A 25,294-nucleotide genomic window follows, 5' to 3' on the forward strand; every position below is an offset into this window, starting at 1 on the left:
AAACCATAATCTATATAATGAATTCAGATTGTCAACTACATACCATAGCATCAGGTTTATCAAAATCACCATTGGGTCTGTAGTAAAAATAATCAGATGGAGCAAATTCAATATTGTCATAGAAATAAAATATTCGGAAACTTGATAATGCTTCTTCATACTGAAATACCAGCCACGATCCAGATTGTAGTTTCAAAGTTTCAACCACAGAATACCACCCATTGTAGAAATAACAGAAGTTTGCTAACTCATATATCTTCACTTCAAAGACCTAGCCATTCGTTGTCCGCACTTTCACAAAGCCCAATGGATAGTTAAACTCTGTTATCCATTGTTTATATTTTTTTGGCAGAACCTATGTATAAATAAATTAAAATTAGAAATTGTGGAATATGATATTATAAAGAAAACTAAATTTACCATAACCGAGAGCAGGGTACTAACCAAACATTTTCTTTGGTTGTCCTCCATGTAACAAGCAAAGCCATACATCCTTATAACTTTGAACTATCAAATAAAATACTATGAATATCATTAATAAATAAAAGAATAAAATATTAAAAGGTTATTCTACAAAATGATAAGAATACAAACAAAGACTTGAAAACACAAATGTATCATCTAAACTACGATAGTGCTGATAACGGTTGAATATGAATGAACTCGATATTGATTAACAATGGACAAGTTGTATTAACGTTCAGCTAGCTCATTGATTGAATAATCAACCAAAACTCCTGTTGCTAATCAACCCAATCTACTGTTCCTAAACCACACTCAATCTACTGTTGAGTCCAATATATTGTTCCTAACCCACACTCAATCTACTGTTTAATCCAATCCACTGTTGACTAATCCCCTGTTGCTAACCAATAATCCAATCTACTGTTCCAACCCAAAATTATATATCTAATCTTTTTCAATGTCAAGAACACAAACTGAAACTATAATAAACAACATAATCTTACAAAATTTTTATACAAAATCTTTATACAAAATATTTATACTAAACATCATAATCTTATAGATTTTGATTATTTCTCCATATTTGATTTCTGACATTTGTTGTTTTAAAAGGCCAACTAACAAAAATTTAGCCCATTACATAACAACCACCCATATGTAGATTACAAATCTACAATCATACACCCATACAATCTATATTAAAGCTGCACTATAATTCCCATGTAAGTCCATACGATTTTGAACGATTTCGAATCCACACGTAGCTGGCAATTTTAATCTCATCAACAAAAAGACATTTCAGCATTAAAGTCAAAAAGCATTTGAGAATTACACTATTTTTTAGAAAACCAAAATTCTATTAAAATACATATACTCACTCGACCATGATCTATTATTAGCCTAGACTTGCGGTACCTTGGTCCAGTTCAGCAAATATCATCCCATACATAATCTTACAAAATCTTCATACAAAATCTAATTGTCACACCCCAACCGATGGCGGAATTATCGGGGCATGGCACTGAGCGAAACAGATTGTCCAGAAGTTTCCATAACAATTATCATTACTATTCAATTTATATAATACGTCCTATACCGTACCTCAAATAGCAAACAAATTATTACAGATAAAATCTAGTCAAATATTCTGTTCCGACAACTCAGATTTAAATATAAAAATTGTTCAACTGCTCCTAGAGACTCAATCTGCAAGATCTACAGACAACTATGCTCTAGACGCTTATTCTAAGCTCGCCTTCCTAGCAGATAAGCATCTTAAACACCTGTCACATACGTTAAAATAAAGTTAATATATAAAATGTAAAGGTGAGCATACAAGGTTGATAATAGCATATAGAGTTCAAAATAGTTTACGCATAACCAACACGTACAGAGAGGAAAACGAAGCATGTTAATTATCGACATGGTTCTATCGATACCAATGACAGTGGGTTGACTGCCCGAGGCAGTTCGCAATACATGATTACCACCGTAATCCATGCAAGTAATTATCCTTAACAACCCCCGTGTGAATGGGTGATGAGTCCAAACTATAGTACTATTGTTGTTAAGGAAGGTAGACAACATTCTACGTGTAAACATAACAACAAGCATTCATTTAGTCACGTAATACATGCGGTAACGGTTAGCGTTTAAAGTAATTGAGTAGTGTGTTCGATTGTGATTTAGTATAAGTAACGTATGTAACACCCAAAAGTGCTAAAGCAAAAAGGGTTCGAGTATACTCACAGCGATTGATGGATTGAAGGGAGCGCTTGAGAGTAGGGTTAGCCTGAATAGTTTGATAGCATAACGATAAGCAACGCGTAAAACAGAAAACAAGTGTCGGAGGGTCGGACAGCTGGTCGATCGGATGGTAGTCCGATCGGATGGCTGACCTTTTGGCTGATACTCTGTTCGGACAGCTGTCCGGTCGGTCGGTAGGCCGATCGGATGGCTGTTCGAGTGGATTGTTTCTTCCATTGAGAAGGATGTGTTTGTGTATGATGGTTTGACTTTTGAAGTTTTCGTTGTAGCATTTGAAAACATTAAAGTATCTTTACCTTTCAGGTCGGTCGATCGGACGGTTGTTCTATCGGCCGGCTAACCGATCGGTTAGGTACTTCAGCAGACAAGTTCTCAGCAGGGTGTCACCTGATCGGATGGCTGTTCGATTGGGTGGCACTCCTAGTGCATTGAACACGTTGAAAATCGACTAAGTGTTGAAGTATAGTATCTCATGATCCGAAGAGTAATCCAATCGGACTGTAGTCCGATCGAACAACAGTTCGTTCAATACTAGTTCTTCAAAAATTGATTAAGTGCGGGGCCATGTGCTAGCCGATCGGCTGGCCTGGTCGATCGGCTGACTGTCCGATCGGCTGGCTGTCCGTTCGGACAGCAGTCCGATCGGTCAGCATCCTGACCTGATCAGCCTGTTCGTCTAACACTTGGCTGTTCTAATTATTTGTCGTTATATCGAGGTATTTTGACAACGAGTCGAACCATAGAACCCTCGTTCTTACTTGTTTCTCCCGATCAGACATGAATCACCCAAGTCCGGCCGGTGAACTGTTCGGAACGGAGTTGAACATTTAACCCAAAATCGGTGAACCTCGTGGATAGAATCAAGATCTTGAGTCATGCAACCACCAGAATGATTAACAAGTCGGCACAAGCTCCGTTTCTATCGGTTTTGAAGGCATTGAGTGTAAAAGAGTTGTAAGAAAGTTGAAAACCATCTTTCAATCCTTTTCACCATGTAAGTGTTTAGATATATGAAAGATCCTTGTTTTTTTATGTGGAAATCGGCTAGATCCAAGTGATTCTTGGTGGATTGAAGCCAAAACATGAAGTTCCTCAAGAACACCATGATGACATCATCCTAGAACACTTGAATCTTGATGATTTCACGGTTAGAAATCAAGATTTGAAAGATAGAAAGGTGTAGGAGTGCGAGGAATCTGAGAAAAAGAGGGGAGCACGAGCTGGTCGGTCAGAGATTTCCAAAAGTAGAAAGTTTGAGAGTGACAAGGGGTATTTATAGGATGCCATAAGGGGAAAGTGCTGGCCGATCGGCCAGGCAGCTTCTGACATAGAGAGCGATATCCCTTTTCATGCCCGGCCACCAGTACTTGTAGCGAAGATCCTGGTACATTTTATCGGCACCAGGATGAATAGAATACCGAGATTTGTAGGCTTCGTCCATTAAAATCTTTCGCAATTTGGTCCGCTTAGGGATCCAAATTCGGTTCAGAAAATAGAAGATCCCATTCGATTTATGTCACACCCCGACCACGTAAAACAACAAAACGTGGTGGAAACGTCGGGGAGTGTTGTAACAGAATCATTGTTTCATAACACATGGAAAATTGAAATGTTGTTTTATTGATTTAAGAGTTACAATGTCTTAATAAACAAAGTAGTAAAACAAAATTTAACTAGTCTTGCATCTTTTATTGTCACTAAGGCCTCGTCCAATCCTATGTGAGCATGCATCAATATCATCATCAAATATCATCAACTATTGTACCTGAAACACATGTGAAAGTACATACACATAAAAATGCCGGCGAGTACATAGGTTTTATTGATTTAGGATTCATGACTTAAAAGATTAGAAAAAAGTTGTTTAACAAAAATTAGTCATGATCCTTGTAAAATGTTTTGTTTTATAAATCGTTTGAAAAGCGATGATAGATATGTATAGATAAAAGAATGATTGTAAGGTTAAATGAATAACCAAGTAAAAATGAATTTGTATATTGCAAACTGTTTTTGTAAAACAATGTCTTGTGAAAAATATGTTATTTGTGTAAAAATGTGTAAATCCAAATTGAATGATTTAAATAATGCTACGACATGTAATATAATACAAGCACTTATATATAGGAAGTACCAGCGGCGTATCCACCATGCTTGTATCACATTACACACGCCTCGTTACCTAAATCACTTACCCAAACAAACCACCAATGTAAATTGCTCATGTCTAAACCAATTGTCAAATGTTATTGTGAAAGCCATGTCAAAATGTCTATGTCAAATGTCAATCATGTAATGTGTAAACAAAATGTCATGTATGGCAAATGAAATATGTATCGACTAAACCATAGGTGAAAATGCACAAAACAAAGTATTGAAGTAAAACTCAGTTTAAATCAATGTTATGCTTTGTGTAAATGCATGCTATACTGATACAAACACTTATGCGGTATGTTAAACGCATACATTCAAGCCTTGAGATAGACGGATAACCTTAAGTAAAGGTTATCAATGTGAAATGTTTTTGGATTCAGTCATTCCTTACACCCAAACAAACCTAGGATGTCAGGAACGGGATTTGTCAAGTCCTATGGTACCATTACTTACTACCGAGCGGCGTAGCTAATGTTAATGAATGTATATAAGTCCCGTTTTTACAAACCAAATGTCATACCAAATGTAAGCATGTGATGTGATGTGAATGTACTAAGTATGGACTAAATGAACATACATAGCATGAAAAGGTAATGTAAATCAAATGCACTAAGTATGCTAAGTTAAGATACAAAGCAGAAAAGTCATGTAAAACAATGTGCTAGCATGTTAAGTAAACATACATAGCATGTGATGTAAAACAAATGTACTAAGTATGATGAACATACATAGCATGTGATGTAAAACAAATGTGCTAAGTATGATGAACATACATAGCATGAAAAGGTAATGTAAAACAATGTACTAAGTATGCGCTAAACGAACATACACAGCGTAAAATGTCATGTAAAATGATGTACTAAGTATGCACACAATGGACATACATAGCAAAAACATAATGAAATCCTGTACTAATAGTGTACTAATGAACATAGCAAGTATATGATATGAAAACATGGAAAACATGAAAGTAACAAGTAGGCACATGTGTTTCACCCCAAAACGTCTGAAAAATAGTAAAAGAGGGGTCTATGTACTCACTTGAGGGTGCTTAGAAGTCTTGAACAACAACCAAGCAAAGCTAGAGGGATCACGGAATCAAACGGCACCCTATATAGATAACTACATAAATAACTGGACCTAAATCAGGGGATCGGGTAGTACGAGGGTTCGTAAACCAAATAAGTGTGGGAACTTATGTAATATGGTTTAACAAAGCCTACATACTAAAACGAAACCTATCCTATGTGCTTTTGACCCATTACGACCCGTTTAGGTAGCTTATGCTACTTTAACGCGTCGTTCGCGTAAAGCGCATTCGGAATGCCTAACTAGTCCTATGACAAGCAAGATATGCCTTAATATGCTTAATATTGTTGCTAAATCAGTTTAGATACCAAAAATTATGTTGCATAGGTTTAAAATGAATTTTAGCATAAAAAGGGTATTTTAGTAATTTACCTAAGGCACATACATTACCTATCATACAACTACTTAAACGACGTGACCATAAGGTATAACCTCGGAAGGTTATTCCTTATACAACTATGGTCACCTAATGTGTTTGGTTGGATCCTAATGATCGACCAAATGGGTCGGGTTCGAAAGTATAAGCGATTGTTTAGATCGCTTACCTTTACGACCCTAGACAAGCACAATACTAAAAGTGACGAGCTAAACATGTCGAAACAAGATTAACAAAGTTAGAAAACAGGTTTGGTATTAAAACAAACGGTTTTAATACCCTAGAGTAGTTTGGTTACAAAATACGCGAGAAAACGCATTTTGGCCGAAACTACGACTCGTCACTGAGCCTATATAACGTGGTAATCAGTAGGTATAGTCACTAGGGACTATAACCATCGTGATTATGCTCACGTTATGAAGTTCAAACGAACTTCGCATTGACTATAAACTGGTCAATGCAGAAAGTCAAACGCAGTTTGACTTTATCGCTAAAACGAACAAAAGAACGAAAGAATACTTACAACAGGTCCAAGAACGGAAGCTTTGATCCGAATATTCTCAGGTATGAAGTGATAAACACATCAACTTAGAGAACCAATTCAGATTCAAAGTGTGGGTTTGAGAGTGAAGATGGAGGTGGGTATTTATAGGAAAACCAAGACCGTTAGGATCGTTCCTCGATAAACGAGAATTAATCTGGACCGTCCAAGTGGGCACAAGGTTTTGGAAAACTAGGGGTGCCTCAAAACCATCAAATGGTATTGAAAATGTTACAAAATAGCCCCTAAACTTCAAGTTAAGTGCTGAAAATGGACATGCAAGTGCAAAAATGGAGTTTCTGCCCAGATCAGTTGCTCGCGTAGCGCCACGAGGTAGGCATGAGTTGCTCGCGCTACGCTAGCATGTGCCAGATACAGAAAAGTTTCAAAAATGACAGTTTTGGTCCCTGCACGTGTTTAAGGCCGTTTTCGATGCGTTTAAACCCCATTAACCTCATTTCAAGGCTCTAAAATGAAGTTAAAGTATAGGGAACTCAAAACATGCTCAAAAACATCTCGGTGTCGGTTCGTTCGGTCGTACGGTTGCGTTGTTTGGTTAATTACCACGAGGTAGGCATGAGTTGCTCGCGCTACGCTAGCATGTGCCAGATACAGAAAAGTTTCAAAAATGACAGTTTTGGTCCCTGCACGTGTTTAAGGCCGTTTTCGATGCGTTTAAACCCCATTAACCTCATTTCAAGGCTCTAAAATGAAGTTAAAGTATAGGGAACTCAGAACATGCTCAAAAACATCTCGGTGTAGGTTCGTTCGGTCGTACGGTTGCGTTGTTTGGTTAATTACGACGGAAGTCGTAACGGACGCAAAAACGATCCAATTTAAGCGACGAACGGAATTTTATCATGCCAATCACTAAAACATAACATTTTAATGATTACATAAATTTTTGGTTGTCCGGAAGTATTCAGAACGTAGGTTATGCGCGAAGATGCAAACTTATGCACTTTTTGACGCTTTTAGTCCCTGAATGAGCATAAAGTTTATTTTAGCACACCGAACACCTCAAAGCCTATTTCTAAGCTATGTAAAGGATATTTAGGGTGTGTTTAACTTATGATCAAGTTCCGAAAGGTCTGTTACAGTAAAAATTGACATACTTTCGCAGTTTGTCGAATTTAGTCCCTGTAAGCGAATAAACTTGATTTTGGCATACCAACCCATCCAAAACTTATTTCTAAGTTATGTAAGGGTTGTTTAAGGTATGTTAAGCCTATGTCACTGTTCCGGAGTGTTTGTTGCATTAAACTGGTTATATTTACGCATCAGATCGCGTATAACCTTCCAGAAAACGATTTAAAGCCCGAAATCGATCAAGAATTAATATGTGCAACAAATTATTACAGATAAAATCTAGTCAAATATTCTGTTCCGACAACTCAGATTTAAATATAAAAATTGTTCAACTGCTCCTAGAGACTCAATCTGCAAGATCTACAGACAACTATGCTCTAGACGCTTATTCTAAGCTCGCCTTCCTAGCAAATAAGCATCTTAAACACCTGTCACATACGTTAAAATAAAGTTAATACATAAAATGTAAAGGTGAGCATACAAGGTTGATAATAGCATATAGAGTTCGAAATAGTTTACGCATAACCAACACGTACACAGAGGAAAACGAATCATGTTAATTATCGACATGGTTCTATCGATACCAATGACTGCGGGTTGACTGCCCGAGGCAGTTCGCAATACATGATTACCACCGTAATCCATGTAAGTAATTGTCCTTAACAACCCCCGTGTGAACGGGTGCTGAGTCCAAACTATAGTACTATCGTCGTTAAGGCAGGTAGACAGCATTCTACGTGTAAACATAACAACAAGCAATCATTTAGTCACGTAATACATGCGGTAACGGTTAGCGTTTAAAGTAATTGAGTAGTGTGTTCGATTATGATTTAGTATAAGTAACGTATGTAACACCCAAAAGTGCTAAAGCAAAAAGGGTTCGAGTATACTCACAGCGATTGATGGATTGAAGGGAGCGCTTGAGAGTAGGGTTAGCCTGAATAGTTTGATAGCATAACGATAAGCAACGCGTAAAACAGAAAACAAGTGTCGGAGGGTCGGACAGCTGGTCGATCGGATGGTAGTCCGATCGGATGGCTGACCTTTCGGCTGATACTCCGTTCGGACAGCTGTCCGGTCGGTCGGTAGGCCGATCGGATGGCTGTTCGAGTGGATTGTTTCTTCCATTGAGAAGGATGTGTTTGTGTATGATGGTTTGACTTTTGAAGTTTTCGTTGTAGCATTTAAAAACATTGAAGTATCTTTACCTTTCAGGTCGGTCGGCCGGCTAACCGATCGGTTAGGTACTTCAGCAGACAAGTTCTCAACAGGGTGTCACCTGATCGGACGGCTGTTCGATTGGGTGGCACTCCTAGTGCATTGAACACGTTGAAAATCGACTAAGTGTTGAAGTATAGTATCTCATGATCCAAAGAGTAATCCAATCGGACGGTAGTCCGATCGAACAACAGTTCGTTCAATACTAGTTCTTCAAAAATTGATTAAGTGTGGGGCATGTGCTAGCCGATCGGCTGGCCTGGTCGATCGACTGACTGTCCGATCGGCTGGCTGTCCGTTCGGACAGCAGTCCGATCGGTCAGCATCCTGACCTGATCAGCCTGTTCGTCTAACACTTGGCTGTTCTAATTATTTGTCGTTATATCGAGGTATTTTGACAACGAGTCGAACCATAGAACCCTCGTTCTTACTTGTTTCTCCCGATCAGACATGAATCACCCAAGTCCGGCCGGTGAACTGTTCGGAACGGAGTTTAACGTTTAACCCAAAATCGGTGAACCTCGTGGATAGAATCAAGATCTTGAGTCATGCAACCACCAGAATGATTAACAAGTCGGCACAAGCTCCGTTTCTATCGGTTTTGAAGGCATTGAGTGTAAAAGAGTTGAAAGAAAGTTGAAAACCATCTTTCAATCCTTTTCACCGTGTAAGTGTTTAGATATATGAAAGATCCTTGTTTGTTTATGTGGAAATCGGCTAGATCCAAGTGATTCTTGGTGGATTGAAGCCAAAACATGAAGTTCCTCAAGAACACCATGATGACATCATCCTAGAACACTTGAATCTTGATGATTTCACGGTTAGAAATCAAGATTTGAAAGATAGAAAGGTGTAGGAGTGCGAGGAATCTGAGAAAAAGAGGGGAGCACGAGCTGGTCGGTCAGAGATTTCCAAAAGTAGAAAGTTTGAGAGTGACAAGGGGTATTTATAGGATGCCATAAGGGGAAAGTGCTGGCCGATCGGCCAGGCAGCTCGATCGGACAGCCTGTCCGATCGGCTGGCTGTTCGATCGGTTGGTAGCCTGATCTTTCAGCTGCACGATTCGAGTGTTCGGTGCGATGATTTTTTGATATTTCGATCTCGATTGAGGATGATGCGAGTACGAGAGAGTTTCCTATTCAAATTACTTTTAATCCCAACCACTATATCTAACATACAATCATCCATATCTCGCGCTATCTCTTTTCCACCAATTATCATGATTCGATTTCGATTGAGTTCGTTTGAGTTTCGAGTTTCGATTCGATTGATCACCACATATAACATAAATAAACATGCACAAGTAACACATAAGGCACACACATACACGTATATTAATACCAAAATTCACGTAATTCGAATCTCGAGTTTGATGATGATAAGATTAGTTCGATTACTGATTAATTGACTTTATCGCATTGTTACTTCCTATTATTCACAGTCGTAAAGCGGTTTGCATCGATAAATAAACTTCGATTAATTCGATTGCAATTAATTACTCCACATAATACAACTAACGTAATCATAAACATAAAATAGACTAACTACGGTCAAAGGAGTCAATCTTGACTTTGACTTTCGGTGACACGGGGTGTTACAGCCTCCCCTTGTTTAGGGAATTTCGTCCCGAAATTAGGCTGAAAGCTGCACAGCACCGTGAATCACCTTTTGCTACTTTCTCTCTCTAGACTTTCACTTAAACAACTGCGGGTACTTCGCCTTCATGTCGCTTTCGAGTTCCCAAGTGAACTCTGTGCCTCGTTTGCCTTCCCATCGTACTTTCACGATAGGGATGCGCGAGCGCCTGAGTTGCTTGGTTTGGCGATCCATGATTTCGACAGGCTTCTCCACGAAGTGTAGCGTTTCGTTTATTTGAAGGTCGTCGAGAGGTACAATCAGATCATGCTCAGCCAGGCATTTTCGGAGGTTTGACACATGGAAAGTCGGGTGGACGTTACTAAGTTCCTCCGGTAGTTCGAGTCTGTAGGCGACTTTTCCGATCCTTTCAAGAATCTTAAAAGGTCCAACATATCGAGGCGCTAGTTTCCCTTTCTTGCCGAATCTGAACATGTTGGATCGTCGTTGACCCTAAATGAGTCGATCAGAAGAGTCGTTTATCCAATTCAAAGGCGGAATCAGTGAATTAGACGCTGAAACTAAATATAATGCTTCACTTTATTGATTTTGACAAAGTTTACAACCTGGAAGCAATTTGGCAGCACTTCGTTACAGAATCAGAACCGTGCCAAATGAAACAGACATGCACCTATTTATAATAGATCTGGTTCGCTTATATGGTCTGTCCTAAAAGCGAACCCTAAAAGCGGACCTGAGTGATATATGTGGTTCGCTTATATGGACAGTGTCCCTATAAGCGGATCTCAATGCTAATTCACCACATTTCGTTTCTCGAACCTCGTGCACAGAATATTCTAACCTATCCTAATCTATTACATGATACAAGACGAAGTCAATAGACGTAGTGCACCAACAGACTCCCCCTCGGATATTGACGAAGTCTTCAGTGAGCATTCTCTGTTATGCCACCTCATCAGTCTTGATCATCTTTGCCAAATTATTCAGATTGTAACAATATAAGTATCCTTCAATCTTTCTCTTTGATCATCTTAACAATCTTTATCATCTGTAGGCTCCCCCTCTCGTCAAGCTTCCGTGCTTTTAGGGATCGACACCTTGCTTTTCAGCTACAAACTCTTCAGTCTTCAGACTCCCCCTTAAACTCTGCTCTCGGGATCATAGTCTGATATAACATCTGCAATTCTCAAACAAATGATACGTAATAATCATTTTAAAACCATTAACCAGAAACCGTAATCTAGCTCTATTCAACTCTCTATATCACTTCCCTTATCAACAATCTTTACAGTTTTTGACAATATAAAGAATCCAACTCCCCCACAAATTATCATTCAAGTTCAAGTTAATGATCTTGAAGATATCACAAACTTGTTTTTGAAGTTTTCTAGAAATTTCAAATTTCAAATTAATGAACTTGTTTTATTTTCAGAAACACAATCAGCTTACTTAGATTTTGAAACTCAGCAACTCAGACATCGGTTTATCGAAAATAAAGCAGAAATCAAAATCTTTTTGTATTTTCTGAAAATATAAAGCAGTAAAGAAATATGTACACACATATTTACAAACAATATTTTTGTATGAGTATGCGTCAGAGGATCATATCAGATTTTGACAAGTCACAAGTACCATTAAGCTTTAAATCATACTCAGTATTAAACAATTTACATAGACTGTTTCTAAATTCTCACACAATTTTCAAACTATTCAGGATACGAATTAGATGATTTATGAACTTAGCTCATTCATGTGTCCCACCTATTGAATATACTCCCGTATCCAGAATCTCAATATTAAGATACACAGGTGATTGTACTAAAATGATGTCTGTACATAATTTAGGATATGCGAAAACTGAGGGATCTCAGGTCGATACTTCCGTATGCGCAGAGAGATATCAGTTTCGACTTTTACGTATGTCCCCTTTAGAAGATCTTTTTGCTACAACAGATGATTATCAATTTATTGTCTAATCAATCTGAGGGCTATAATGCTATGTTTCAAGCATTTCAGGCAAAGCATTATTCAAGGACTAGGTCAGAACTTCCGTTCAGTAGAAGTCCCAGAATAATACCCCAGACATCAAATAGTAGAAAAACCTAGTATATCAGAATATGAGACCTTTCAAACGAGATTTCAGGGGTTACCTATATATCCAAGTGGTGTTCCCCACCAATTTCGCAAATTTGAAATTTTAAGTTTATATCCCGAATAAATCTACTAAATGTGTAACAATCTATCAACACATCATCAGTAAAACTGTTTAACACTTTATACTATACAAATCTTTAGCGTACCGTAACTGTCTACTGATGTACTATCATTTCCTCTTTTTTACGCAAAACTCAAATTTTTGAATTTTATCATGTTTTTGTATTTCTCAAAATTTCTAATGTTTTTGTATTTTCTGACAATTTTTCTCCCCCTAAAATGCAAAACCATTAAAGAAATTTGACAAACCGATACTGATAGCTTTGTCTCGCCATCCATTTTCTGCTTAGAGTGCTCTGATTTGCAGAAAAACTATTATCAAATACCCCCATGATTTACAACCCATTGATTTTGCCCGTTAGAAAACCGTGCTTCTATCTGTGACAGTAATCATGCTTGTTTAGCCGTGAGGGTTTCGGCGTAGTCCATCAGCACTTATTCTAACAAAATTAACCACAACCATCACAAACACCAACCAAACGAACAAACAACAAACAAACAAACAACAAACATCACATATTGTTCAAATTTTCACAAAACAACACACAAACTCCCTGTCTGACCAAACCAGAGTTCATCTTTGTCCTACTCTAGTGCCAGGCTACTCTTATTTGCATTCTGACAATCTTCTGCACCATTGAGTACCTGCACATTCAAACTTTATCAAATACGCAAACAATTTGACACAAACAAAATTTCAATCAATAAAGATGCCGATTCATGCTTCGCGATAAAGGAAGCTCCGACAATTCCAAACGCTTAATCAAACATGGTGTCCACCCAGGCCTCAGCAGCCTTAGGTGTAACCTTGATTCTAGCAACCTGAATTTTAAAGTTTTCAGCCTTGAGCGGTGGAAAATTTGCATCATAGGCAATCGAAATTGAATCCTCAGACGTTTTCACCTCAGAAGTCGAACTTATTGTTTCAGTTTTTGGTTTCCAAATTTGTTTTTGTTTCTCAGTTTTCATTCCAACTTTCTCATCTTTTATCAAATCAACACGTTTCTTAACACTCCATGCTTGACCATTTGGTGTTCCACTTTTGTAAAAATGTGAATCTTTTTGAACACTTTGGTTTTGAACAACAACTTTTGGTTTCCAAACATCTTGGGGTTTTGTCATCTCAACTGTTGTTTTCCAACTTTGTGTTGTTCTGAACCTGGGTGTGTGAGAATTCCAGGTCTGTCTTGAATCAAACCTGTTCAGATTTGATTTCCAATTTTGATTCGAAACAAAATTGTTTGTGTTGTACCTCCTAGTTTGTTTTGAATCAAATCTGGTTGACCTTTGTCTCACATACTCAGATTTTTGTTTCTCAACATCAGTCTTCTTTTTGTCAACATCCACAGGTTTAAGATTTGGACACTTGCGTGCAAGATGTCCTTTTTGATCACATTTGAAACATGTTCTCATGGACACATCTTTGACCTGTGGTTGTTGCTTTCTCTTTTGTGCTTCAAATTCAGCATTAGACTGCCTCATTTTGAGTTCTTTTTCTTCAGCTAAACTGTTTCCTTGAACAAAACTCATTTTATGCTGATAATTTGACACTTCATTTTTCTTTCGATTTTGTTTCTTCTCATAACCCAACCCAGCTTTCATGTTTTTCTTCTTAAAACCAAGTTTATTATAAGAACCTCTGTAACCTTTACCAGCAAACTTCGACATTTCAGATTTCTGAATTTCAACCATCTTGAAAACTTTGTCAATTTTCTCTGAAATCACATTCTGAATCGGGAAAACAACGTCTAAGAATAATTTGTCTGATCCAATCATGGTATAAACCAATCCCTTTGAATCATCATTCAAATTTTTCTCGGATTTTGTGTTTTTCAGATATCTATCATGAAAATTTCCTTCATTTTCATCTTGTGATTCAGTTTTACCTGTATCAACCGACTCTTCTTTGAAAACACTTTCAACAACTTTATCAACCACCCCTGAATCATTGATATCATCAGATTTGGTATAAACCACATCGATGTTGTCGGGTAACTGATCAACCATGTTGATTACTTTTTCCACTTTTTCGCCATCATAGAATGTATAATTATTCTCCAACGGTGGTGGAACTTGATGGTATTCAGACCCTATTCCCTTTTTGTTCTTTTCAGACTCTTTCTCATCGGGTGTGATGTTGAAAATACGTTCCAGAATATATGAAGATGAATGATAGCTTTGCAATTTATTGACAAACTTTTCTTTGTCTGCCAATTCTTGTTTAAGCTTAGCAACATCATCAATATATTGGTTTACCACTCTTTGTTTATCTTCAAATCTAGCTTCAAGAAATTTAGTGTTTCTTTAACAAGCACACAATCTATCATCTAGACTTTTGACTTTACTCTTTAAAGTTTCATACGCTTCTTTTACAGTTTCATATGACATTTTCGTTACATCATATTCTTTTTGCAACTCTTGAATTTTGATGTCTTTTGGAACACATTCGTTGCAACCAGGTGAACACTTTTCTTTTAAAACCTTGTTTTCTATTTCAAGATCATCACTTTTTTGTTTCAATTTTTCATTTTCTTGTTTCAAAAACTTTTCAATTTCACTCATCTCATGACATTTTTCTTTGAAAATTTTATTTATTTTAGTAAATTCAATGTCTCTGTTGTTGAGTTTTTCATCTTTCTCAATACAAGCACTGCACGTTTCCATGCATTTCTTGCATTGCTGTTCAGCTTCATTATCAATTTTATCAGAAGTATCAGTTTGAATAATTACCTCAATGACTGGCACTTTGGTTTCCTCAGTCTTCTGAATCTGATCTTCTTCATTGACTTGCACTTTGTCTTCAACACCTTCCTCGGCTTTCTTTTCAACCTTCTTCACTTCATTCACCATCTTCTCACTTTCAGTCACAATCTCTTCGACTGTCTTCTTCTTTTTCTTCTCCAGACTAGCAAAAATTACTTTCCGAATGCCTTCTTCAACCTGCTGTTTGTACCTTGGATTCTCCCTAATGCCTTTGCACCAAACATCCACAGTAGGAATAGCAGCAACTAGTGCATCAAGGTCCACTGTCTTTGGATCAACAGTTGGGTTTCCTTGAGGATCAACATAGCATCCTTTATCTTTGCTCCACCTACCTGCCCATGTTGCTTCTCTGTAAGCATTATACACATCATCCAATCTCATACGAGTATGTCTTTCTTCTCGAGTCAGTGGTACTTCAGCCACCATTGCTTTAGCCCCCACTTTGATAACCTCATCATCATGTTGACTCCAATCATAACCCTCATCCTCATAGATTATGGAACCTGGTGCTTCTGCATCTTTCAAATCCAAATTTTGAACCATAGATTCATAATCATTTTCTATACTATCCACAGTTTGACTACAGAAAGACAAAGCAACTTTCTTTTCTTTGGATGATCCTCCATCAATTTGCTTTCTGGTTGGCTGTTCATTGCTCTTGTGATAGATAGCTTTTTTGTAGTAATCATCACGAAACGGATTTACACTATCATCAATTCTATTGTTTGGACATTCCCTCCTGAAGTGACCGTTTTCCTTACACTTGAAACAAGTAACTTTATTTTTGTCAAAACCCATCTTCGTTCCAGACCCATCCAAACATTTTCTGCCAGTGATCTCCATGAATCGTTGAGCTCTTCGAATGACACTCGCCATGCACCAACGAATATCCATTAGTTCCATTTCTTCTGGATCCACCTGATCGTAATCCTCTTTTGTCAAGTTAGGATTTCCGATCTTTCCTGCAATTAGACCTTCGTAAGATACCAGAATGGAAGCTAGAAAGCTCATGTGCTGTTGAGCAAATTCATTATTCAGCAATGGAGAATTCTTCCAATCAAGGTTGGAGTTTAAATTTGACAATTCAGTTGTAGACGATGCATGATAACCCGGATCATAACTTGAAGATGTATTCTTTGGTGACTCATTTGTCTTTTCTGCTGTAAAACCCGTTTTGATCCTTGGAGATTCATTGTTTTGTATCAACCCTCTTCGGTAGTACAAACCAACATTTTGTTGATAGTTAGAGTTTGACATCTTGTTTTGTTTTTGAATCAACAGATCATGTCCCTCTATTTTTTCAATCAATTGATCTAATGTCATACTATCAAAGTTAGCATCATTTTTCAACACAATCACATATGTTTTCCAATCATCTTCATGTGGTAAGGCTTCAACAAGTTTATCCACCATTTCTTCTCTCTCTTTCCTAATGTCAAATCTTTCCAACTCAATCTTCAGATGACAAAAACGTTCTATCATTTGACGAACTGTTTCATTCTTCATGCAGCTAAACATATCAAACTCCTTTTTCAACAAAGATATTTTGTTTTTCTTGATATCTTTCCCTCCTTCAGCTTTCAATTTTAACGCTTCCCAAATTGACTTAGATGTTTCACCATACTGAAGCAGTGAAAAAATATCCTCTCTGATAGATTGTTGAAGTAGAGTCTTCATTCTCAATTCTGCTGAATGTTCCTTTTTTATCATCTGCTGTGAAGTCTTTCAGTGTGATCAATTCACGTCTATCATTTCTTGGTTTATTATATCCCAAAGTTAAACAAATCCAGCTATCATACGCATAAGCTTGCACCCAATTTTCAAATCTTTCATACCACCAGTGATAATCTTCAATATTCATGAGCTTTGGTGGTCTTTGATGATTTCCGTACACATTGTCGTAACTCAAACTTTCTGATATCACTTTAGTAGCATTCTTTGGAGTAATTAGTACATCTTCTGAAGTAAATGCGTTGTAAAACGTGTTGTAAAACTCTTCGAATTGGACAGGCCCAATTCGCCTAAACCCTAATGTTTAACCTTGTTTATATACCACAAGGTTTACAACTGGGCTAGGTTAAAGACTCCTGGGCTGCGAATTGGACAGGCCCAATTCGCCCCCCATCACCCAATCCTTTGGGTTTAGTTAACCCAAACATTACAACTAACTATTACAAAGCTAAACCCGCTAACTGTTTATCGTTTAACTAATTACAAGATATCCAAAGACCAAATCTAAGCTGTTGTCACAAACATGCACCAACAAACTCCCCCTTGACAATAGCTTCATAAAAACTTTGTCTTTGGTCAAAACTTTGTCTTCAGTCTTCTTGCAATCTTCAAGTAGTCTTCCACTGTCTTTGGTCTTTGGATAGCTTCAGCTTCAATAGCTTCTGTCAGCAACAGACTCCCCCTAAGCTGATGCATCCAATCACCAAATCTTCAACACGTTAGCACTTGAGTAAACTCCAGTTTAGCATTTGCACAGCAATCTTCAAACTCTTCAATCTTGTCTGCAATATAGAAAGGAGGTTCTACCATGCATCCAATCAAACTCTCATCCTCACACTTCACAGCAACTTCTCAGCAACAAACTGCTTCAATCTGTATACTATAAAACAAACATCTCGAGAAACCATAAGAATTTTTCAACATAAGTTAAATAAATTATTATTTTTCAAGAGATTAGTTAAACTGTATAACAGATTAAGCTTTTTCCACTAATCACCAACACGCAAAACTTTTTGTCCAACACAAAAGATCCTGCTTGATTGAGAATTTTGAACTCACTTTCTAACACCGTCTCCCCCTATCAGTAACAATTCCTCCAAGAATAACAGTTTTCCGTACGTTAAGAATTTTAAACAGAAAAAGACACTATTTTTGGATTTTTATATTTTCTGAAAGCAAGTAAATACAAAAGCAATAAACACTCTATTTTTGTGAGAATCACTGGTAAGAAGATCATATCAACATAATCAAACTGTTTCACACAATTAGATAATTCTTTATTTAATTTTTCGTGAAAAGCAGTTCAAGACGATTACCAGTATGTTTGTCCACTTAAACAAAATGCATGAACATTTCAAGTACCATTACCATATGATACGTTAAGGTAATTTTATTTTCTGAAATATCAGCGTGTCCCACAAAAGGATATACCCCCACGATCAAGGTATGCACAAAGATTCATCGTAGTAGGTGAGTATACTGAATTCATCCTTTAAGATATCCTGACTGTGTCTAGTTCTGCATATAATCTGTTTTATCATGTTGTAATTGCTTAACTATGAACACCCAAATAAATACAAATCAAATCCTGGAAATATGAACAACACACTCTATCATGCAAGTATCTTCCCTACCACATATTTCACAAGTCCAATCCAGAGTTCTGAGATCTTAACTGGGAATGGGTTGAGAAGAGAACAAAATAGATCTTTAGTAGAGATGGTATAATATACAGATCAAATGAGATTTTCTCAGTTTGATATAGGTTTCTTGGGTTTCTTTTGGGCACTTGAGGGCCTCTTTCGGGTGTATTAGATCTATAGCGCGACAACGAACAACTAGGTCAGCATGTATCTGGATGCAGCAGAAGCTGTCGTTGCCTAGCACCTCCAGGTCAGCATATATCTGGATGCAGCAGAGGAGGTACACGACTTTTTTCAGAGAAGATTTCAGAATCAGATCAAAATTGTGTGTATCGGGAAATATACAGACATTCAAATAGAAATGAGCTAATTCCAAGTGACTATCTTTCCTGGGGTCATGTACAATTTTAGTTCTGAACAGACAGACAGCCAAGATATCCCTAGATGAAATAACAGTATAAAGACCCAAAACTTCAGATTTTGGCAATCTATCAACGCAAGAATTAAGGTCATTAAACCATACACCACTGATGCGTTCCCCACTCATATTCAGTTCATTTAAGTTTATATCACATTGGTAAGTTGAGTATTTCATGCTTTTTGCCTACTGGTACATCATATGATGAAGCTGCTATCACACTTAAGCAATTTACGGTTCAACTTCAGTGTGACAGTCTAACTTGCTGATGTACTATCATTTCTTCTTTTCACACAGTGATAACTCATTTTTGATTTTCTATTTTTTTTTATGTTTTTGATTTTTCAATTTTTTTTGTGTTTTTGATTTTTTTAAGAAAACAGTAAACTATTTACAAAAAAAATTCTTATGAAAAACCAGTTATTCAGGATTCCTCATCCCGTTGAGTTCGACTAAGTGTTCAAAGCGAGCCCTGTCAAATGCTTTAGTATAAAGATCTGCCAGGTTATCCTCTGTGTCGACTCGATGTAATTCAATTAGTCTCTTTTCAGCACAATCCCGTATAAAATGATGACGTATGTCAATATGTTTTGTGCGACTGTGGTTCACGGGATTATTAGTTATTGAAATAGTGGCATTATTGTCTATCATAATAGGAGTACGAGTGAAATCCAAACCGTAATCGCGCATCTGCTGTTGAATCCAGAGAACCTGAGAGCAGCAGCTTCCAGCAGCAATATATTCAGCTTCACACGTAGAGGTAGACACACAGGATTGCTTCTTGCATTGCCAAGACACGATCCTGCCTCCTAAGAACTGACAACCACCTGTTGTAGACTTTCTGTTCGACTTGCATCCTCCAAAGTCTGAGTCAGTGTAAGCAACAAACGTCAAATCACTATCAGCTGGATACCACAACCCAAGTTTAGGTTTCCCTTTCAAGTAACGAAGAATCCGCTTCACTGCTTTCATGTGTGACTCTTTAGGATTCTCCTGATATCTGGCACACAAGCATACGGCAAACATGATGTCAGGTCTTGAAGCAGTCAAGTACATCAGAGAACCAATCATTGCCCTGTATTGAGTAGGATCAACGTCTTCAGTACTTTCATGATCTGGGCCAAGATTGTGATTTTCACATATGGGTGTGTTGGAAGTAGTGCAATCATTCATTTTGAACCGACTCAAAATGTCATACACATACTTTGTTTGATGAATAAACATCCCATCCGCCTTCTGTTCAACTTGTAATCCCAGAAAGTAAGACAGCTCACCCATAGCACTCATTTCGAACTTGCTCTTCATCACCTGCTCGAACTCTTTACACATGCTTTCATCAGATGACCCAAAGATGATGTCATCCACGTACACCTGTACCAGCAGAAAATCTTCCTTCTTCCTCTTGATGAACAGTGTACTGTCGATCTGACCTCTTTCAAAACCATTCTTGATCAGATGTGTAGACAGTGTCTCGTACCACGCCCTGGGAGCTTGATGTAACCCATATAAAGCCTTATCAAGTTTGTACACTCGATCTGGATAATCTGGATCAACGAACCCATCTGGTTGTGAGACATACACCACTTCTTGGACTTTCCTGTAAAGAAACGCACTCTTCACGTCTAGTTGGTAAACTTTGAAGCCCTTGAAAGAAGCAAAAGCTAGAAACAAACGAATTGCCTCCAACCTCGCCACTGGTGCAAACACCTCATTGTAATCTATCCCTTCTTGCTGATTGAAACCTTTGACCACCAATCGAGCCTTGTTTCGCGTAACTATACCTCTTTCATCCTTCTTGCACCTAAACACCCATTTAGTGCCAATCTCTCTTTCACCTTTAGGAAGATCAACCAACTCCCAAACTTTCAACTTAGCAAACTGGGCCAATTCCTCTTGCATTGCTTCAACCCATGAATTGTCTTTAAGAGCCATATGAATGTTCTTCGGCTCCTCTTGGGAAATAAAGCAACTATACAAGCATTCGTTCACAATCCCAGTCTTCTCAATCGAAACAAATAACCCAGTATTCGCTGCTATGCTTCTTCTCGTCTGAACACCTGCAGTAGGATCTCCCAGTATCATGTCAACTGGATGATCTCTATTTGCTCGTGTAGTCGCAACCGCATCAACTTCCAAATTGTCACCAAGGTTTGATCCAACCTCCCCCTGAATATGCTGATCCGCAAACGGATTAATGAAATCCTCCCCCTGATTGGGTTCGGGTTCATCGTCACTTGAATCAGTATCAGCAGCATCTTGGGAAGTTTCCGGAGCATCTTTCATATCAACATTCGATCTAGGCATGAACTCGCCTTCATCATCACCAATCACTGTTTGAATCAGCTGAGACTCATCTGCATTGGAAAACTCAGGAATATTAAATGATTTAAAAACACTTTCATAATCATATAATATAGCTGGTCCACTCGTTGACTGTTGAGGTTTGTAAGAAGTAATTTCAACATTAAACACAACCTCAATTTTACCAGTTTTTAGATTAAAAACCCTTTTATTTGGTGCGCCAGGTACGTAACCTAGAAAGTAGCCCTCGTCAGCCACCTCACCGAATTTTTGTTTATCTTTATTTCGCACAATGGTGCAGGGTAATCCAAATGGTTCAAAGCCTTCTAAGTTTGGTTTCTTGTTAAACATTAATTCATGACAAGTTTTGTTAAAACGTTTAACAGTCAAAACTTTGTTTAGGACATAGCAAGCTGTATTCACAGCTTCTCCCCAGAAAAGAACTGGTAGCTTAGAATCTGAAAGCATTGTCCTAGCGGCTTCAATCAACGTCCTGTTTTTCCTCTCAGCAACTCCATTCTGTTGAGGCGTATAAGGAGCAGAATATTGATGTTCAATTCCCTTGCGAAGACAGTAGAGATCCAGAATACGATTCTTGAACTCCGTGCCATTATCACTCCTTATCCTCTTGATCTTTGCATCATGGACGTTTTCCAATTTCGTAAAAAGATCTATCAACATCTCTGCTGTCTCATCTTTTGTACCTAAAAAGAAAACCCATGAATAACGTGAGTAATCATCAGTGACAACCAAACAATAGTACTTTCCACCTATGCTCCTCACGTTCACCGGACCGAATAAATCCATGTGAAGTAATTCGTAAGGGGCATCTATGGAATTTACTGTTTTTGATTTATGAGGTTTCTTATGTTGTTTTCCCTTTTGACATGGAAGACATTTGTCTTCCACTTGAAACCTCCGCAATGGAACCCCTTTCACTAGCTCATTTTTAACAAGATAGTTCATTTTGCGATAGTGAATATGGGCCATGCGTCTGTGCCACAACATCGATTCAGCTTCAGATGCTTTTGATAGTAAACACGCCACCACTGCAGTTGGATCCTTTGCACCCATGTCCATGACATAAGTGTCATTTCTCCTTGGCGCTCGCATCACTATCCAATCGTCCGGTATTTCCAAACCTGGTTTCAACACTAATGCTTCAGTCTTGGTAAAATGGACCGAGTGACCCTTGTCGCAGACTTGAGACACGCTCATAAGATTGTGTTTAAGCTGCTCAACATAGTTCACTTTGTCCAGTGTGATCTTCCCATTGGTCACCTTTCCTCGTCCTGTAATTCTACCACCTTTAGCACCCGCAAAATTCACATGTCCTCCATCATAATCTTCAAATTCAGACAACAACCTCGCATCCCCCGTCATGTGCCTAGAGCAGCCACTATCAACATACCACAAGTTGATAATCCTCCTTAGCAGCTCCTGCACACACCAACCAAAAATTAGTTAGATTGGGGGACCCAAGCCTTAATGGTCTTGGGTCGTCCAAATTCACCAACCACCGGAACATCCATCCAATATCCATTACTCCTAACTGGAGTCTTGGATCTTAGACCTGTTGGAATTTGATTTTGAGTTCCACTAGGTCTTTGGTCCTGGGGGTTCCTATGTGTGTTTGGAGTATTTGACCTTTGAAAATTTTGATTTTGATTCCAAGAAGCATTATTGTTGTAATTTCTAAAGCCACTGTTATAAAAATTTCGACCACCATTATTTTGGTATCGATTTTGATATTGACCTTGACTTCTGAAATTATTTGTATTTTGATTGTTCATTCTTGGTGAACTGCTTCTAGGTCTCTCGAATCTGCCTGGTGGAGATCTAGGCTGAAATCTAGGTTGATTTCTTTGAAAACGAGGAACTTGTGGAGTTCCTTTTTCAGCCTTATCCACACCAACAGCAACTTTCTCTGGTTGCTTAGGAGCAGATTGCTTTGGAGAGTTGGACTCTCTCTCCTGCTTATCACCATTCTTCTCTGGTGACTTCTCTCTCTTCCTCTCATCCATCTGTGCTTCATTCTTTTTGTTAGGACAGCAGCTAGCTACATGTCCTTTGGTGTGACATTTGAAGCATGACATCCTTTTCGAAGACTTCTTATTTGAAGCCTTTGAACTAGATTCAGGCCTTGATGATGATGCTTTAGAAGAATCTGGTTCAGTTTGCTTAATTTCAGAATTTTCTTTGTTTTTATTTTTAGCAAACTCTACGTTCGATTCATTTTCAATAACAGCTGTCTCATTTTTCATGTCACTTCCTTGAACAAAATTTATCTTTTTAGCAAAAGTCGAATTTTTATTCTTAGGTTGTGAAGTGTTCTTTTTCAAAACTGGTTTACTGTTATTATCCTTCTTAGCATCACCTCTCTCAGACTCATCACCTCGACTTGCTGTGGAACTACTTGGTGCTGTTGACATAAACTTTGTTAGCTCATCTTCATCAGGTAGGAATGAATAATCATGACTAAGAGGAGGTGGGACTTCATTATAGCCTTGGAATCCCACACTAGTCTTGTCATTACTCTTCTTTAACCCACCCATCATATGTTTCATAACAAAAGTAGAATCCCCGAATTGACCCAATTTCTTTTCATGTTCAACAATTCTGAGTTGAGCATCTGACAACTCTTTGTTTTTATCAGAAATCTCTTTTGTTTTTTCAGCCATCATGTCATGAGCTAAGTCTATGTGTAACACTCTAGTTATAATATTAAAGGTTTTCGTATAAATTACGAATACAGGCATGTACTTAACGTTAGGTATCCTTAGAAAATACGAGTTAATTAATTGTTTCACAATTTCCAAGTACACCGCCTAGTGTGACAAAATTCGTCGTTTAAAAATATCGATTTACAATGTGCGGAAGCGTGAATCTTTATAGTGTTCGGTTCTTCGATGATGCTTGATCGTCTTCCGGCATCCAAAATGTACCTACATTTCATAAACATGAAATGTTTTAGTCATACAGGACTTAAAACGCGTCTAAACGAGTTCAAGAAACAATTGATAACAAAAACAAAGTTTTCAACCTGACCTCCACCGTAAATTACGGTGGCACCGTAATTTACGGTGGCCACTGGTAGCACAGTTCCCTACCGTAAACCAGGAGGGATCCACCGTAGCATTTTTCAACTCCACCGTAAATTACGGTAGACACCGTAATTTACGGTGGCCCCTGCATCAGCAGGTCTGCTGCTTAGTTCAGCTATGCCAGTTTTTACGGAAACGGCCATAACTTCTTCGTTATTGATCCGTTTTACCCGATTCCTTTTCCTACGCGTCCGTAATTTAATCCTCCATCTTATGAGGTTAAAATCCGACATTCGACTTAACAAATTTTAAGACTTCTAAGTCTTCGGCTTATTTCTCCTTTTTGCCAATTTTGACCCGTTTGTGATTTCACCATCAAACATGTTTATTTGACCCTTATGTCACATATACTTCTTCGACGTAATGTTGCCTATCATATTAGATTTTAAATCGCCGGTTTAATTACTCAAATTAAACCCATTTTTACTCGGATACTCATTTTGACCCGTTACGGGTATTTAAGCATTTTCAAGCCTAAAACGCTTTCGAATGCTTCTATATTTATTCTAAGTATTTACCTAATCATAGAACTCGTTTCTAAACAACTTTTAAAGGTTATTTGCTCGAATTAGCCAACAAGGGCGTTTTGGTCGATTATGTTCTTTTTACTACGAAAGACTCCCTTTCCCATTTATTCGACCAAAATAGCATTTTAAACTACGACATGAATATGCATACCTGGCCCGGATCAACAAGTAGACCCGACTTATAAATACCTTGCTTTTTAATCGCTAAATAAGAGCGATGCGAGTATCCATTGGATTTCTATTCCTGAAAGCATATAACTTGACAAAAGATCATTAGTCAATATTGTCAAAAGGTGATGTC

Source organism: Helianthus annuus, chromosome 2 (assembly GCF_002127325.2).
Source record: "Helianthus annuus cultivar XRQ/B chromosome 2, HanXRQr2.0-SUNRISE, whole genome shotgun sequence".
In the NCBI taxonomy this organism is placed as follows: Eukaryota; Viridiplantae; Streptophyta; class Magnoliopsida; order Asterales; family Asteraceae; genus Helianthus; species Helianthus annuus.